Raw genomic sequence first — 18,809 nt, forward strand, 5'->3', positions numbered from 1 at the left:
AGTGTGAGGTCGCTCTGTGACCTCACACTGTACACCGCTATATACAGCCAGCCGACAACAGAATGAAGAGGATTGCGATGGTGACCAGGAGCAGGAGAGGTAAGTGTTTTTATTTTATTTTATTTGCACTGGGGGCTGATGGCTGACCTGGGGGACATATGGCTGACACGAGGGGCTGACATGAGGGGCAGACATGAAGGGCAGACATGAGGGGCAGACATGAGGGGCTGACATGAGGGGCTGACATGAAGGGCTGACATGAGGGGCTGACATGAGGGGCGGACATATGGCTGACATATGGCTGACATGAGGGGCTGACATGAGGGGCTGCATGAGGGGCTGATGGCTGACATTGGGGCTGATGGCTGACCTGGGGCTGACATGGGGGGCTTATGGCTGACATGGGGGGGTTTATGGCTGACATGGGGGGCTTATGGCTCACATGGGGGTTTATGGCTGACATGGGGGGCTTATGGCTGACATGAGGGGCTGATGGCTGACATGAGGGGCTGATGACTGACCTGGGGGCTGACATGGGGGGCTTATGGCTGACATGGGAGGCTTATGGCTGACATGGGGGGGGTTTATGGCTAACATGGGGGGCTTATGGCTGACATGAGGGGCTTATGGCTGACATGGGGGGCTGATAGATGGCTAAAGGTTTGGGGGTTGACCTGAGCCATTGGGGGTCTGATTTGAGGTCTGATTGCTGGTCTGACCTGAGGTGTAATAAAAAATATTTTTTTCTTATTGTTCTCCTCTAAAACCTAGGTGCATCTTATAGGGCGAAAAATATGGTACAGTGCAGCAGAGACCAGTGCAGCAGAGAACCAGTGCAGCAGAGACTAGTGCAGCAGAGACCAGTGCAGCAGAGACCATAGTCAGTTTATATACTCGTTATATAGTGTTATATATTTTAATATGCACCTTGTGTTTTGTTATGCGCCTGAATCTGTTAGCCCCCCCACCCCCTAAGCCCCGCCCCCAGAACCCCTGCCCCCTCCCCCCCCCCGGTCCCTGGGAAAATTGTCTTGCATGAAACTGGTCTTGGTGCAAAAAAGGTTGGGGACCAATGCTCTAAGGGTACCCAAGGAAAGTTAGAGTGCTGCATGAGACTGTTTATTATTACTGTATATGTAGATTGATATAGCAACAGCTACCACTAGGTCTCTGCCCATATGAGTAAGGTGTCTATTCACAGTTGTCCCTTTCGGTAATAACCAGAGAACCAAAAAGACTGTACAAAGTGCTCAAATACTCCTGTTTTGTGTGGATACCGAGCCCTAGTACCACCAGAAGCATGGGGGTGTCATGTATGATACTATGAGACACCCGTAAATAGAAGGGTGGCTTCATCCTGTAATCCTTTCTAACAACCAAGGTCTAATTAAAGCTTTTCGCACACGGTCATCTTGATGACTAAACACGTAGCTAAACATATTTCCTTAAGGCTACACACAAGGCCTTCGGACATCTAGAACTAGGAGGAGGAACCAGCCCACTTTCAGTAGCTCCCATGAGGGCTAATCCCCTCTTAACTCACACTTTTAGCAGTGGGGTTACCCTAGACGGTGTTAGATCTGCTTGTGACTTACCACTTGGTCCCCCTTGTGTAGCAACAATACAATACAATGCTTAGGCTTTCTAAGCTAACACGAGGTAATATAAGAACCATTAGTATTAACGTCCTTAGAGGCAGACTATATGAGCAATGAAGTAAGGACGATATCTATCTACCTAACAATATTAAGCCCAAAGTCCATTTGTAGTGCATAGGATCAAATTGCTGTACCCGTAAAAGAGTCCATACAATGGGCAAAATACATGAATGTTACGAAACCTTTAATAGGTTAGTGCAAAAAATACAATGCAAATATTACACTCACCTAAGAATTATTAGGAACACCTGTTCTATTTCTCATTAATGCAATTATCTAGTCAACCAATCACATGGCAGTTGCTTCAATGCATTTAGGGAGTGGTCCCTGGTCAAGATAATCTCCTGAACTCCAAACTGAATGTCAGAATGGGAAAGAAAGGTGATTTTGAGCGTGGCCATGGTTGTTGGTGCCAGATGGGCAGTCTGAGTATTTCACAATCTGCTCAGTTACTGGGATTTTCACGCACAACTTGAGGCGGATGGGCTACAACAGCAGAGACCCCACCGGAGGTACCACTCATCTCCACTACAAATAGGAAAAAGAGGCTACAATTTGCACGAGCTCACCAAAATTGGACTGTTGAAGCTGGAAAATGTTGCCTGGTCTGATGAGTCTCGATTTCTGTTGAGACATTCAAATGGTAGAGTCCCGAATTTAGCGTAAAACAGAATGAGAACATGTATCCATCCTCTGATGGCTACTTCCAGCAGGATAATGCACCATGTCACAAAGCTCGAATAATTTCAAATGGTTTCTTGAACTGACAATGAGTTCACTGTACTAAATGGCCCCCCACAGTCACCAGATCTCAACCCAATAGAGCATGTTTGGGATGTGGTGGTACGGAGCTTCGTGCCATGGATGTGCATCCCTCAAATCTCCATCAACTGCAAGATGCTATCCTATCAATATGGGCCAACATTTCTAAAGAATGCTATCAGCACCTTGTTGAATCAATGCCACGCAGAATTAAGGCAGTTCTGAAGGCAAATGGGGTTCCAACACCGTATTAGTATGGTATTCCTAATAATTCTTTAGGTGAGTGTATAATGCAATCAAATTCACATTAGAGACCATAATGAGCACAGATATACATTAAGTCATTTGTAATCCACATGAGGTAATAAAGTCATTATTTGTAATCCACATGGAGTATTATATTAAATAGCAGCTAATTTTGATGAGAACCCTTTGAGGCAAAGGGGGGCTCCCATTCAACCTGAGAAGGGGGAAAAAAGGAATTGGCGCTGTTAGGAGCAACTTGGGACATGAAGTTACTGATGATGGGTGGAGTCCTTACAAAACATGACCATCTGGGTGAGGACCAACACAGGGCAACAAAACAAAAAATGGGCCAACAGGCTCGAACCCTTCAGGTACAGTCCACGATGTGACTCCGGTCAGTTCATGATTTTTCTTTCTTTTGATCTTTAAGAAAGGAGCTTCTTAGAGGAGGTATCTGAAGTCCTCCTCGCTGCTGGAGCTACTGAAGGACATAAGAGGGTACTCCTGCCTCTTGTACGCAAGACTTGCTGAAGTGGTGGAGCTCCACTGACCTCTTGTTGAGGACTCTGGTAATGTCCGGCTGGTCACACTAGCAATGGCCTCAGCCACTTCTCTCTTTAGAGTGCCGAAACCTCCTGCCGGGGCAGGGGCACTCAAGCTCTCCGGCTGTAAAGGCTGCGGCCAGGAAATCTCTGATGGTGGCGACAGAGCCCGGGAACCTCTTGCTGCAGCAGACGCCATTTTCCAGGGCAGTTGGTAATTAACCTAGGTAGGGTAATAGGAAAAGGCGGTGGTCACCTGGTATCCCAGCTGGAAGGTAGGTGGTGGTGGTAAACCCGGAATCAGAAGCTCCGGCTGGTGGCTTTTCTTGGGAACGGAGGACTCCCTCTGCGGTCTCCTGGAGGCTGCGCACGCGGCCTGCAGCTGCTGGATCTTCCTGCCAGCTCTCAGCGACTGGCATAGGAACAAGGGGTTTGGACAGGGAGGTCACCCCGGTGGCAAATGGTCCATTGAGGGAGCCCATGGGGGTGTACTCTACGTGGTCTTCCGCGTACAGACTATGACAGGCCTGGGGCAGGTAGGGGCATTTTACAGACCTGCGGCCCACGAACAGCTTCTCGCCGTCTTCGTCATCCACCAGGAAACCACTGCCTCGCTCGATGGAGAACCATAGGACGGTCCCTCTGTGTCTCTCCAGCTACGGATCCCCCGGCCGTGGATGGTCCAGGACCTGGATCACCCAGTCCTGGATTGCCTTCTTGTAGTCCCAGGTCGTCTGGGCGTGGGCTGTCACCTCCGGTGGAACCATAGGGTTCAGTGGGGCATTAGGTTGGCTCTTCCTCGGCGGCAGAGTGGACGCTCCAGCCGCCTTCACCGCACCAGCCGGCACGGCGGGCACCTCCAATCCTCTCTTAGGGAACCGCTGTAGTTGCGACAGCAAGATTGTCTCCGGGGCAGCTTGTACTTCGGGGTCGCTACTCTAGACCATTTCATCCCAGTTGAGCCGCAGAGGTCGCGTCATTTTGCCTTCCTCTGTCTCTCCGGAACACACTGGTAAAAGGGGCGTACTCTTGGAGGTGAAGTCTTCACTTCCTACACTTGCACTAAGCAGTTCCCGGTGGGCAGGGCTGTCTTTTCCCACTCTTGGGCTGGGCGTTTCCCTGTTTTCTCATTCTTGAGGTACAAGAAGAACATACGCCATCACTGGCAAAGATGGCGGATTAACCCCTCGAGTGGTATGTTGCGGCCTAAAATGTCTCTTTATGTGTGTCACGGTGCTCCTATCTGGATACAGCTGTACCCCAGGCTTTGGCTCCAAAGCAATAAATAGGGGGAATAATTGAGGGATTTGAAGAAATAACTTGAGTCTAGACCTTGAGATGAAGTTCAACAGCAACTTTACTTGCATAAATGTTTCTTCCAACTGTTTACAGGCTTTGTCTTGGTTCCAGCAGGCTTTAGCGTTAAACTGGCAGGCAAACTCAACTCTGCTATATCTCTGTTTCTCTCTGACTCTGCTGTACTGACAGGCTGGCTGTATAATTCAGCTTCTTCTGTATGCTGCACTTCTTCTCTGTAGTCTGACTCTAGGTTATGCCAGGGAACTTTCCTCCTGGCTCCTGAGGCTTCAAGCTTTGGCCTCCATGTCCAGCAATGCTTAGGGTGCTCTGGCTGGTGTGGGCACATCCAGCAGAGACGTTCCACTGCACACCCTTCCCCTAGCTGGGGGTCAACTAGACTCTAAACCTAACTGATCCCCACCCTTCCTTCAGGAAATAGGGCCCACTTCCCTACAAAGGGGGGTTAGAATGAAATGGTAAGTTCCATTCTATCTAAGATAGCTCTGCCATGTTTGCTGCCACCTGCTGGTGAACCAGGCATATTACTTGAACAAAACAGTTGCAAACAGATTAGGAATGCACAGTGTGGAGGAACCTGGACAAAATACATAGATGGCATTGGTGGTTAGACCATTAAAGACAGTAGCAGGGTGCAAGAGTGGTGACACACCACTTGTGTGTTACAGATTCCTTATAGAGCTTAGATCCACAACAACAGGGTATTTTTGAAATATGAAACTATTGCAAAGCTACGTCAGTTTTCATTATAGATGCATTGGCACCATAAAATGGTTGTGAAGGTGAACAGAGCGTTCAACACAGTTTAATGAGACCAATGCTAGTACTGTATTGAACCTTCACTGATTGTAATGCCTCTTGAGATAGATGGCTGGGGAAGTCAATGATGATTTTGGCAATGAGTGCAATAATGTTATAAAAATACAAAAGAATGCAAACTGACCATCGCTGCTGGATATAGTTACTGCCACAGTGGAGTATATTGGATCCTAAATAGTTCAGACAATACATTGGCGGTGCGCAGCAATATAAAGGTCCGATATGCAATGTAAAGAAGTCAATAGATTGTGGCACATGCCAGATAAATACTTTATTTAGCAAATTAAATTCAGGCAGGTAATAAGATGTTTAGGGGCAAGCAGACAACAGCCATTCTGCGCGGTATGCGCTTTTTCAAGCCTCTCTAATGAAACAGGTGCACTGCCACATATATGTTGCACCTGCATCATCAGAGACCTCTCTCTTTAAAGGCTGTATTACTCTGGCCGATTTTTTTGTCCAATAACCTCTAACGAGCATTTGCATGATCATCTTGCAGTGTAATACTGCTGGCGATTTCCCAATGAACGAGCAAACGCTTGTTCATTGGGCAGTTCTGAATTTTAAGCATGCTTGAAAATCAGCACTTGTCGGCAGCAGATCGTGGTGTCTAATAGCGATCTGCTGCTGGGAAACCACTAGACAGTATGGGGATGAGCGATGACATAGAGAGCTCCTCCCCATGCTGCCGAGAAGATTACTGCATATAATAGCAGTGGTCTCTGCTAGTGAGCAGGCAATTGCCAGGAAAGAACGCTTCCCTCCCGACAATCGGTTGCTCAATCAGCCTGTCTAATACAGTCTTAACTCTTTATGCAATGCAAAAATTCTGGAAAGAGTTGGTACAAAAATGCATTATTTATTCACCAAGCCAGCAGAGGCAGTATGACACTCTGGGCAAAGTTCTGCTCGAAAACTTGGGGTCCTGACATTCATATATATTTTACTTTGAAATGTTTCACCTACCTAAACATTGATATAGACATACAGTAGTACACCCCTTCATGGTAAGTGGTATTCCCAAGTAGCAGTGGCCTCTTTCACCTGAATAATATGCATTGCCACACAGCAAAAAGTGTTCAGTAATGGCTTGAGAACATGACAAAGAGTTTGAGGTGTTAATTTGGCCTCCAAATTCCACAAACTGTTTGGACTTGTTTTTCCAGCACATCGCACAGATACCTGATGCCCCACCTTGCAAATTATAGGATGTGCTGCTAACGTCCTAGTGCCACTTACCACAGGACACTTTTATATGTACAGTATCTCATAGATGCATATGATTTTTTTACCTGAATGTTTATGTCCGCACTGTACAGTCGTGGCCAAAAGTTTTGAGAATGACACAAATATTAGTTTTCACAAAGTTTGCTGCTAAACTGCTTTTAGATCTTTGTTTCAGTTGTTTCTGTGATGTAGTGAAATATAATTACACGCACTTCATACGTTTCAAAGGCTTTTATCGACAATTACATGACATTTATGCAAAGAGTCAGTATTTGCAGTGTTGGCCCTTCTTTTTCAGGACCTCTGCAATTCGACTGGGCATGCTCTCAATCAATTTCTGGGCCAATTCCTGACTGATAGCAACCTATTCTTTCATAATCACTTCTTGAAGTTTGTCAGAATTAGTGGGTTTTTGTTTGTCCACCCGCCTCTTGAGGATTGACCACAAGTTCTCAATGGGATTAAGATCTGGGGAGTTTCCCGAGCCACTTAGTTATCACTTTTGCCTTATGGCACGCTGCTCCATCGTGCTGGAAAATGCATTGTTCTTCACCAAACTGTTTATGGATTGTTGGAAGAAGTTGCTGTTGGAGGGTGTTTTGGTACCATTCTTTATTCATGGCTGTGTTTTTGGGCAAAATTGTGAGTGAGCCCACTCCCTTGGATGAGAAGCAACCCCACACATGAATGGTCTCAGGATGCTTTACTGTTGGCATGACACAGGACTGATGGTAGCGCTCACCTTTTCTTCTCCGGACAAGCCTTTTTCCAGATGCCCCAAACAATCGGAAAGAGGCTTCATCGGAGAATATGACTTAGCCCCAGTCCTCAGCAGTCCATTCACCATACTTTCTGCAGAAGATCAATCTGTCCCTGATGTTTTTTTTGGAGAGAAGTGGCTTCTTTGCTGCCCTTCTTGACACCAGGCCATCTTCCAAAAGTCTTCGCCTCACTGTGCGTGCAGATGCGCTCACACCTGCCTGCTGCCATTCCTGAGCAAGCTCTGCACTGGTTGCACTCCGATCCCGCAGCTGAATCCTCTTTAGGAGACGATCCTGGCGCTTGCTGGACTTTCTTGGATGCCCTGAAGCCTTCTTAACAAGAATTGAACCTCTTTGCTTGAAGTTCTTGATGATCCTATAAATTGATGATTGAGGTGCAATCTTAGTAGCCACAATATCCTTGCCTGTGAAGCCATTTTTATGCAATGCAATGATGGCTGCACGCGTTTCTTTGCAGGTCACCATGGTTAACAATGGAAGAACAATGATTTCAAGCATCACCCTCCTTTTAACATGTCAAGTCTGCCATTTTAACCCAATCAGCCTGATATAATGATCTCCAGCCTTGTGCTCGTCAACATTCTCACCTGAGTTAACAAGATGATTACTGAAATGATCTCAGCAGGTCCTTTAATGACAGCAATGAAATGCAGTGGAAAGTTTTTTTGGGATTAAGTTAATTTTCATGGCAAAGAAGGACTATGCAATTCATCTGATCACTCTTCATAACATTCTGGAGTATATGCAAATTGCTATTATAAAAACTTAAGCAGGAACTTTTCCAATTTCCAATATTTATCTAATTCTCAAAACTTTTGGCCACGACTGTATACTGCCATACAATGACCTCACAAAGCAACCCAAACAATACCACATACACAGTGTAAAAATAATACAGTTATACAGTGTCCAAATAGTACTATCATATTGTGACTACAAATAATAACATAAATTGGACTATATTAGTCCATGGATTGGCTTCTAAAAAAGGGGTGCCTGCAGCGTGCTTGTTCTATCCCACAACAAGAAACAAAACATTAAAAAAATGAAGATTTTTGACAATGGATTATGTGCAGGGTTACATCAAGGGGCAGGTGTTTAACTGACGTCATTTTGCAACATTTATGACCTGATAAACATTTATCTTCATAGGAGGGCTTGCATTTGACACAATAATAAAAAGTGGTTTCATCTATAGCAACTGCTTTATTTTAAAACCCTTTTATGTTATCCACTGCTTTTTGTGTTGTCCACAGTTAATAGATATTGGTAAGGAATATAAGTCATTTGCAGCCTAGTGTTAAAAGCATGGCAAAGACAAAGACGAAAACATACAGGTCAAAAAAATATATGTACAGGAGGACATCTACATAAACTCATAGACACCCCATAGTAAACAGACTAAAATGTCACTTCTGTAGCTCCTTTGCACAATATGTAAAAGGTCTGAAATACTGTCGGCACATGTGGTCTAATATTCTGACAAGAAGTTAAGACGCTAAGCTCATGGTGATCACAGCCTTGCAGAATTTTTCCATTCTAGATTTCATTGTTAAGACAATCTGCAGGACGTTTAGACCAGGCTTCTTGATGCATCTCCACCGGGTTAAATTGGCAGTTTTTTTCATACCTTGTGGTCAAGTAGCGCCCACAACAACATATTAGGGTTGTAATCTGGAAACTATGCTGGACAATTCAATAGAGACAGTATGCCAGCTGACTGTCTTCTAAAATTTGGAGAAGTATAGTACTGTTATAGGTAAGGCATGGTATTGCATACTGTTTATGCAAAATTAATTTATTTAAAATAGTATTTATTATCTTTTTATAAAATTTAACTGATTACTTTGATAACTTTAGTTTCAGTGTCAAGTATAACACCAATCAGCTACAAAACCAGAAATAGTAATCGTTTGTCTTGCAATAGAATAGCGACTCACCCTTCGGTTGTACCGGATCAGGTGCTCTATCTATATGAATTCACCCTATTACATATATTTAAATAGTCGTAGTTTTAGATAGGCACACTTCATCTGGTATTATTCAGAGACTTTTGGACTTCTATATATAGTTTATTAGAACACACCTCTTATTTGTGCCTTAGCACAGCTGAGTACATATTTTCATAAAACCAAAAATATACAACACAAATATCTGTTAAAAACCATATAAAAACATAAGCATATAAATAATGGGAAAAAAAATTATGAAAAAAATAATGGAAAGAAAATGATATAAAATCATGGAAACGAGATCCTATTGTTCTGGTGTCTGTCAAACACACATTTTTCGGGTGTTTGTATAGCGATCAATTAATATACTGTGTGTGTGGCAGACATTTGAACAGCAACTTTGTCTCAATATTGAGGCATTACATCTTAAAAGACAAAACCATTGGCCCAGAGATAGGCAGCGGTTCTAAAATTATCTACACTAAGGCACCGAATTTAGGCCTCAAAATTGGTACAATGAAAAGGACACTAAAAAGGAGAATATCAGAACACATAACAAATATAAAGAACGGTTATGAGAAACACTTATTGTCAAAACACTTTAAACAATACCATAACCAAGATCCAAGGGGTTTAATATTTAGAACATTTGAAAAGATCATTGAACATTGGAGGGGTGGCAACCATTTATTAGGATGTCAAGACAAGAATCAAGAAGAATTTTCGATTTTGGCACTTTATTGCCAGATGGGTTAAATGCCGAATTGTAATTATTTGGTTTCCTGTAGAAAAAGTGGTAGTGCCCTCCGTCGACGGGAAATCGAAGTCAGGCTGTTTACCAGCACTTCGATCTCTCTTCGGCAGTAGGCCCCAACCCTTGACTGTCTTGAAAATAAAAATAAATATGTTCCCTAAATCCAGACAGACAGAAAACATAAAAAGAAAAGAAAAACATTCTACTATAGTTCTGCAGAGATCAATAGCTTAATAACATTCTAGCCATTTGGGCACCTCCTATATGCATATAAATGTCTCTTTGAACATATGTGAGGGAGATTTATGTTGTTATTTTATATTGCTGTTTTTTATTTTTTATTTTTTTAAAGACATATTTCCACAATATGTGTTTATTTGGCTTATACAACAAATAAACAAAAAACTTTTCTATAAGTATTTTGATATGCAATGAGAACTATAATACTGCAAAAAAAAGCAACAACAATAGAAAAAACGCAAGAAAAATGCAAATGAACCGCAATGCGTTTCCTGTGCAACAACACATACAGATAGGAAATATGAGACCAACTAATCATAGCATGGAGAATGTAGTGACCCAAAAAGTACTGGAAAGGTCAAGAAACCACATTAGAAGGACAAATAAAATAGTACATTCCAGTTTTTCTTTTTTCTTGTTGTCAAAAGTATACAAGGAGGTAGGATCATATAGATCAATATGGCCACTGATTAAGGAGTGGGAACACTCTTAAACGTGTTTGGTGAATAAAAAGATCTAAAGATCCAAAACCCATCTCTCCTGCGTCCCGACGCGCGTTTCGCTTGATGCTTCATCAGAGGGTAAGTGCTAATTGTCTCCATAGGGACATGGAGACAATTAGCACTTACTCCCTGATGAAACATTAAGCGAAACGCGCATTGGGACGCAGGAGAGATATTTTTTTTGATATGGCAACATGTATTGATGTTATTTGATGTAATCTGGGCTGTTGTAGGTTTGATATGTGTGATACATCTGTAAGCACTTTGCACTTTACTTGGTACCGTATACACTATTGCATGATTTCATCTATGCCCTAATCTTACTTATTTGTCTAGTGATACTATTTTGTAGAGCCAACAGCCTGTATTCCCTGCCTGGGCGTTGTACTGTTTCTGGACCACCAACAGTTTCAATTATGTGATTTTATGAATTATGCATCAATAAAGACATATTTATTTACTTTATACCCGGTTGTTGCTTAATTTGGAGTATATGATAATTAGAGGCCAAGTGTGTCACTGGGTGGTGCTCAAGCCATGATGTGTTTTAAAGATTTCATGCCTGCCAATCCCCTACCCCCTGGTCCTGTCTGGCAGTTCAAGTGTTACCAAGCATTGTTCTATGTGCTATCCAAATCCCACTAATATGCCTTGCCATTTTATTATTTGGAGAATGTTTAGAATGACACAGGGAATGCTAGATCTATCAATCATGACTAGAGGGTTGAAGTTTGGGAGGTCTTAGTGGTGAAACCTAAGGAAACTTCCTGCCTCGAGCAACACCCAGTAGACATTTTTCATCTAGTTTAAATGTGGCAAGTGAATAAATAAAGTTTTGTCTATGTTAATCTTGTACTATAACATCAAAAGTAATGATCAATTTCCTATAATTTTTTAAATAAAACTAATTGACAGAATTTGAAAGTTGTATTTTCCATTAAAATTTTCATTTGAAAATGTTTCATACATTGCATACATTTCACTATTTATGGTATATATATATATATATATATATATATATATACACTGCTCAAAAAAATAAAGGGAACACAAAAATAACACATCCTAGATCTGAGTTAATTAAATATTCTTCTGAAATACTTTGTTCTTTACATAGTTGAATGTGCTGACAACAAAATCACACAAAAATTTAAAAATGGAAATCAAATTTTTCAACTCATGGAGGTCTGGATTTGGAGTCACACTCGAAATGAAAGTGGAAAAACACACTACAGGCTTATCCAACTTTGATGTAATGTCCTTAAAACAAGTCAAAATGAGGCTCAGTAGTGTGTGTGGCCTCCACGTGCCTGTATGACCTTCCTACAACGCCTGTGCATGCTCCTGATGAGGTGGCAGATGGTCTCCTGAGGGATCTCCTCCCAGACCTGGACTAAAGCATCTGCCCACTCCTGGACAGTCTGTGGTGCAACGTGACGTTGGTGGATAGAGCGAGACCTGATGTCCCAGATGTGCTCAATTGGATTGAGGTCTGTGGAACGGGCGGGCCAGTCCATAACATCAATGCCTTCGTCTTGCAGGAACTGCTGACACACTCCAGCCACATGAGGTCTAGCATTGTCTTGCATTAGGAGGAACCCAGGGCCAACCGCACCAGCATATGGTCTCACAAGGGGTCTGAGGATCTCATCTCGGTACCTAATGGCAGTCAGGCTACCTCTGACGAGCACATGGAGGGCTGTGCGGCCCTCCAAAGAAATGCCACCCTACACCATTACTGACCCAATGCCAAACCAGTCATGCTGGAGGATGTTGCAGGCAGCAGAACGTCTCCACGGGTCTCAAGACTCTGTCACGTCTGTCAATGGTGCTCAGGGTGAACCTGCTTTATTCTGTGAAGAGCACAGGGCGCCAGTGGCGAATTTGCCAATCTTGCCAATCTTGGTGTTCTCTGGCAAATGCCAAACGTCCCTGCACGGTGTTGGGCTGTAAGCACAACCCCCACCTGTGGACGTCGGCCTCATATCACCCTCATGGAGTCTGTTTCTGACCGTATTGAGCCAGACACATGCCCATTTGTGGCCTGTTGGAGGTCATTTTGCAGGGCTCTGGCAGTGCTCCTCCTGTTCCTCCTTGCACAAAGGCGGTGGTAGCGGTCCTGCTGCTGGGTTGTTGCCCTCCTACGACCTCCTCCACGTCTCCTGATGTACTGGCCTGTCTCCTGGTAGTGCCTCCATGCTCTGGACACTACGCTGATAGACACAGCAAACCTTCTTGCCACAGCTCGCATTGATGTGCCATCCTGGATAAGCTGCACTACCTGAGCCACTTGTGTGGGTTGTAGACTCTGTCTCATGCTACCACTAGAGTGAAAGCACCGCCAGCATTCAAAAGTGACCAAAACATCAGTCAGGAAGCATAGGAACTGAGAAGTGGTCTGTGATCACCACCTGCAGAACCACTCCTTTATTGGGGGTGTCTTGCTAATTGCCTATAATTTCCACCTGTTGTCTATCCCATTTGCACAACAGCATGTGAGATTGATTGTCACTGAGTGTTGCTTCCTAAGTGGACAATTTGATTTCACAGAAGTGTGATTGACTTGGAGTTACATTGTGTTGTTTAAGTGTTCCCTTTATTTTTTTGAGCAGTGTATATATATATATATATATATATATATATATCTAATGTATAAAGCTCAGTGTATGTATGTGTGTGTGTATGTATTTCCGCCAAAGGAACCCACACCATTGCATTTACAATCAAGAAATTTGGCACATCAGGTGTCCAGGAAGGTTTTAGACCGGATCTCAGCTCTCTAGCACGTACTGTTACTGAGATATTCCCAAAAAATGCATTAGCCAATAGAAGCCTAGTCACATGACCCTTATCAGCCAATAGAAGCTTGCAGGCCCTTAGTCTCCACATACACACAGTTTTACACCAGGCTTCTATAACAACCCAGCCATTTTTCGTCACTGCTGTAGGTCAGCTTTAAAGGGGCTGGGCGCTGTGGAAGACACTGTTAAGGTAGCTGTGTACTGTGGAGGTCAAAGTTAAGGGGGCAAAATACGGACTTAAACCCCCCCTGGTTTCTGCTAAGCCACGCCCCTGACCCAGTTAGGCCATCCCCCCCACTCCGCAGCCGACGGGGATTGAAAAAATGAAGGTAAAAATCAACTTCTGTCAGCTGCAGGGGTGGGAGGGAGGATGACTTTCTCGCTGCAGCTCACACTCAGACACCACAGTACAAGGTGGTGAGCTGTCTTTCTTCTATACCACAGTACTGCTGTCTGAGAGTGAGCTGTTCAAAAAGACATCCCTGTGTCCGTCCAGGCCCTGCGCCGGATGGAGGACAGGGAGTCTGAAAGCCGGACTGTCCGGCCTAAAACCGGACCTCTGGCCACCCTAGTGGTAGGCAGCTGTGGAGGTCACAGTTAAGGGGACGGTCCACTATGGAGGTCAGTGTTAAGGGGCAGATTGCTGCAGAGGCCACTGTTAAGGGGACGGGGTGAGTGGAAATCACTGTTAAGGAGATGGGGTACTGTGGAGGTCACTAATAAAGGGGCAGGCTAGCCCATACCACACAGTGGTTCTTGTTTTTTTAGGTTAATAACAGGTAAGGTGTGGCAGTTTAGTTGTGCCCGCCAGTAGTTAAATTACTACACTTTCCTCCTGCATCCATCTGAGGGCGCCGTGCTGTGCAGCACAAGGGTCTCAGCATTCGGGCTTGGTGTATGTAAATTTATTGTATGTTCCCAGCATTTGTGATTGTGTTTATTGCCACATTTACCTTATTTTTTGCCCTATAAGACGCACCGGCACATAAGACGCACCTAGGTTTTTGGGGAGGAAAATAAGAAAAAAAATATTTTTAACAAAAGGTGTGCTTTTGGTGGGTTTAGAACTAATGGTGGTCTGTGGATGGCACTATTACTGGAGATCTGTGGATGGCACTGTTATGGGGGGATCTGTGAAGGACACTGTTATGGGGGGATCTGTGAAGGACACTGTTATGGGGGGATCTGTGGGTGACGCACTGTTATGGGGGGATCTGTGGATGACACACTGTTATGGGGGGATCCGTGGATGACGGACACTGTTATGGGGGGATCTGTGGATGACGGACACTGTTATGGGGGGAACTGTGGATGACGGACACTGTTATGGGGGGGATCTGTGACAGACACTGTTATGGGGTGGATCTGTGGCTTGCACTGTTACAGGGGGGATCTTTGGCTGGCACTGTTACAGGGGGGATCTGTGGCTGGCACTGTTACAGGGGGGATCTGTGGCTGGCACTGTTACAGGGGGATCTGTGCTGGCACTGTTACAGGGGGGATCTGTTCTGGCACTGTTACAGGGGGATCTGTGGGTGGCACTGTTATGGGGGATCTGTGGGTGGCAGTGTTATGGGGGATCTGTGGGTGGCACTGTTATATATGTGCCATCCACAGACCCCCCACCTCATAACAGTGCCATCCACAGACCCACCAGCCCATAACAGTGCCATCCACAGACCCCCCACCCCTTAACTGTGCCATCCACAGATGTTCCCCATAAAACTGTCATCCACAGATCCTCCCCCCTCCCGCCGCTCCAGTATACAAATATAAAATGTCTTATTCAATTAAAAGTGATTAAACATGTCCCCTCAGTCCTAATACTAACAGCTTCTGTACAATGCAGGGAGTCAGGCCGGCGCGTCACTCACTGACGTCACTTCCCTGCGCCGCCTGCTTAATTCATAAAGTAGGCGGCGCAGGCACGTGACATCAGTGAGTTACGCTGCCGCCAGCCCGCCCTGCCTGCCTGCATTCTACAGAAGCGGTTAGGATGTACGGTAATATTAGGAGTGGGGGGGCATGTTTAATTACTTTTAATTGAATAAGACATTTTATATTTGTATAGTGCAGCACTGGAGCGGCAGGGCTATAGTACAGTGACTGCACCGCCCCGCCGCTATTGCCGGGCCCCAGCTCCTCCTCCCAGTCCCTCCGCGCTCGCTCGTACATCGCAGCTTGCGATGTAAAACTGTCAGCATTCGCCCCATAAGATGCAGGGGCATTTTTCCCCCATTTTGGAGGGGGGGGGGGGAGTGCGTCTTATGGGGCAAAAAATACGGTAAGTAAAATTCTGTTTAGGCAAAAGCTGGTGTTGGGGTTGCTTTCCTCGTTCGTGACTTCACTGTATCCTGGGGAGCCCACCCCAGTACACAGCTTACAAAGGTCAAATTTAAGGGGTTGGGTTGCTGTGGAGATCACTTTTTAAGGAGGCTGGGCACTATGGGGGGGGGGGAGGGTTAGTGTTAAGGGGAGGGTGCTGTAGATGTCACTGTTATAGTGGATACTTTAACGACAGACACAAACATTAAATGAAATAGATGAAATATAGGGCCGTGAGAAGCTGGGTCCTTTTGCTAGTGTATATATATATATATATATATATATATATATATATAAATATAACAAAAACAAAACATCTCAAGTATTTATGCTCCAACCCGTAATATAAAAATGCCATAAAGATCACAAAAAATATTTTTTAGATGTGTCACTGGTATTTTCATTGATCAAAAACGTAGACTTGTCTATGGTCTAGTGAATGTACAGTACATGTACAACATAGAATACTGAAGTTGCAATCATAGGTACTCTATTAGTTGCAATTCATGGTCTCAGAAGTAAAACAGAAATTCTTATGAAATGATTACGTTACAAAATATGTCTTTTCTATCAGTACATTTTTGCGTTGGCAAATATATATCGAGAGATATTTTAACGAAAGTATGTTTTCTTGTGATTTGTTGTTATTGCGGTCAATAGATACAACTCTTCAGCTAAAAGAACATTATGTTTTAATAAGCGTCTGGGTATGAATTGTAAAACTAAGCAATAATAAATAGAAGTTGCAGCTGCCAAGTAATAGAGAAAGACAGGAAAGTGGAACAGCTGCCTCCTTAATCAAATTGTTTAGGAAGAGTATATGAATAGCTGGTATAGACAGATGGCAATGCCTGAGGGATGTGTCTAGCTGGATAAAAATATGATCATCTTGGGCTGCTAGTGTTGCTATCTTCAATTACTAAATAGAAATAACACACTTATTTTATTCTATAATGCAATCTTCATACATATGGAAGTTTAGTTTGTTAAGATTGGAAAATACATCATGTGATGGTTATACTATGTATACCATATCTGTAATATCAATAAGTGAACCAGTGAGTGCTAACATCTTGTTGGCCCATCATAGGTAAGCAGTAAGTTAGAGCATGACCTCACAGATATAACTCATTCGGTCTGATGTTGGTGGATTTACAAATGTGATGTAATTTCAAGGTATAATTGCGAACCCACCTCCACACTATACATGATCAAGTCTACTACTGTTTTCACAGTCAGGACAGCAGTAGACTTGATCAGGGCTCTACATACCATTGAGGCAAACCATGCAGTGGCTAAAGGCCCCTAGAAAGAGAGAGCCCAACACTGGTTGGTGCCATCAAATTTGTCACCAGTGGCGATACCTGCTTTTGTAGAGTAAATGAATTGTTACGAATAAGAAGGTATTGGCCCAATAGTCATGGAAAGGAGGTCAAGAGGGATACAAATACCAGAACTTTCTGATCTGGTTGGTAAACCTGGCAATATAATGGGGACCCATTTGGATCTTTGCATTAGGGTCTACTCTGTTCTATGTACACTGCTGGGGTTGATGGTAGCATGACTCATGTCAACCACTGAAGTAATTTAAAGCACTGTGTCAACCATTGAAGTTATTTAGAGCACTGTGTCAACCATTGAAGTTATTTAGAGCACTGTGTCAAACATTTAGTGCCATACTTAAAATAAATTACAGTCTCTTAAGAGCTGAAAATGATCTTGTGGATGTAGGAGACATCAAGGAAACAGGAAATAAAATCATTCTGTTATTATCAAGGAAAACAAGTGGATTCTACACAAAACCAATCCTAACCTTTCAGCTCAAGGATGAATAGTTGACAAGTCAATATCTACTTGGATTTTTCCAGTGGCCACAATAAGAAGTAGATAGAAAACAACCCTTTAAGTCAATTTAAGAGGGTTAGGAAGAATTGTACACTAGACTTCCATGAATAAGCCAAAATGCTGAACTAGAGACTTAGTTATAAAGACTATGAAAAACCTTTGGTGAACCGTGCCTACAAGAAAACCATAAATCTGAACCAGGAGAATTGTCTGTCTTCTATGAAACAGACATCTTCACATTATTTCTTGAAACTAATACAAATCCAGATGTAAATTTCATTACACTCTCATGAGAAAATCTCTTGAGAACCACTAATATATTCTTCGCAGGGCCCATATTTAAAACAAACCATTCTCATTAGACCTAAGTGACACCCCAGAGAGCACCATCCAGGAAGGCCATTCTGGCTCCCGCTCGTCTCCTTCTCCACTGGACCAAGTCAATGGATGTAGACTAGGGAGGTACAGATGCGGATCCACAAGATGTCTCTGCTGTAAAATCATCGATCACAACAGAGTTTCGTTCTCCTCCAATGTCACAAAGGAATCCTTTAAATACAGACTCACCTGCACATCAGCATTTGTGATTTACATTATCAGTTCCACGGGGACTACAATATGTGGTGCGCAACATTCAAGAACTTCACAAGCGTCTGAATAAACATAGTTCGAACTGCAATAAAAAATTACTTCTGCATAGTGTTTCTAAACAGTGTACCAGCAATCACAATGGTGATTTCAATTGCTTTTCTATTCTCCCCATAGATTTTTTCTAGAAAGATAACATTATAAATTTGGTGCTGTATGTAGATGGGAAACATACTAAATTTTTAAACTGATTACTGTTGTTCCCAATAGCTTGAATGAGATCACAGAAGTGGTGATGTAAAAGACTTAGGCCTGTGTTACACTGTCAGAGGGTCGGCCGGATCATTGCTAGCAAGCATTCCTAGCAACGTTCATTCATAGAGCAATCGCATCTTTTATGCAAGCTAAAAAATCATTGTTTGCTGGCAGCAGATTATGCTGTCTAGTG

The 18,809-nt window shown here is 43.5% G+C and overlaps 1 protein-coding gene across 1 annotated transcript in view; it reads right to left on the reverse strand.

Moving 5' to 3' along the window:
• The window catches only part of TXLNB (taxilin beta), a 138,916-nt gene that overhangs the window by 24,958 nt on the left and 95,149 nt on the right, over positions 1-18,809 (reverse strand). The gene's annotated exons all lie outside the window — the stretch shown is intronic.

This window comes from Bufo bufo, chromosome 4 (genome assembly GCF_905171765.1).
Source record: "Bufo bufo chromosome 4, aBufBuf1.1, whole genome shotgun sequence".
NCBI classification, from domain to species: domain Eukaryota; kingdom Metazoa; phylum Chordata; class Amphibia; order Anura; family Bufonidae; genus Bufo; species Bufo bufo.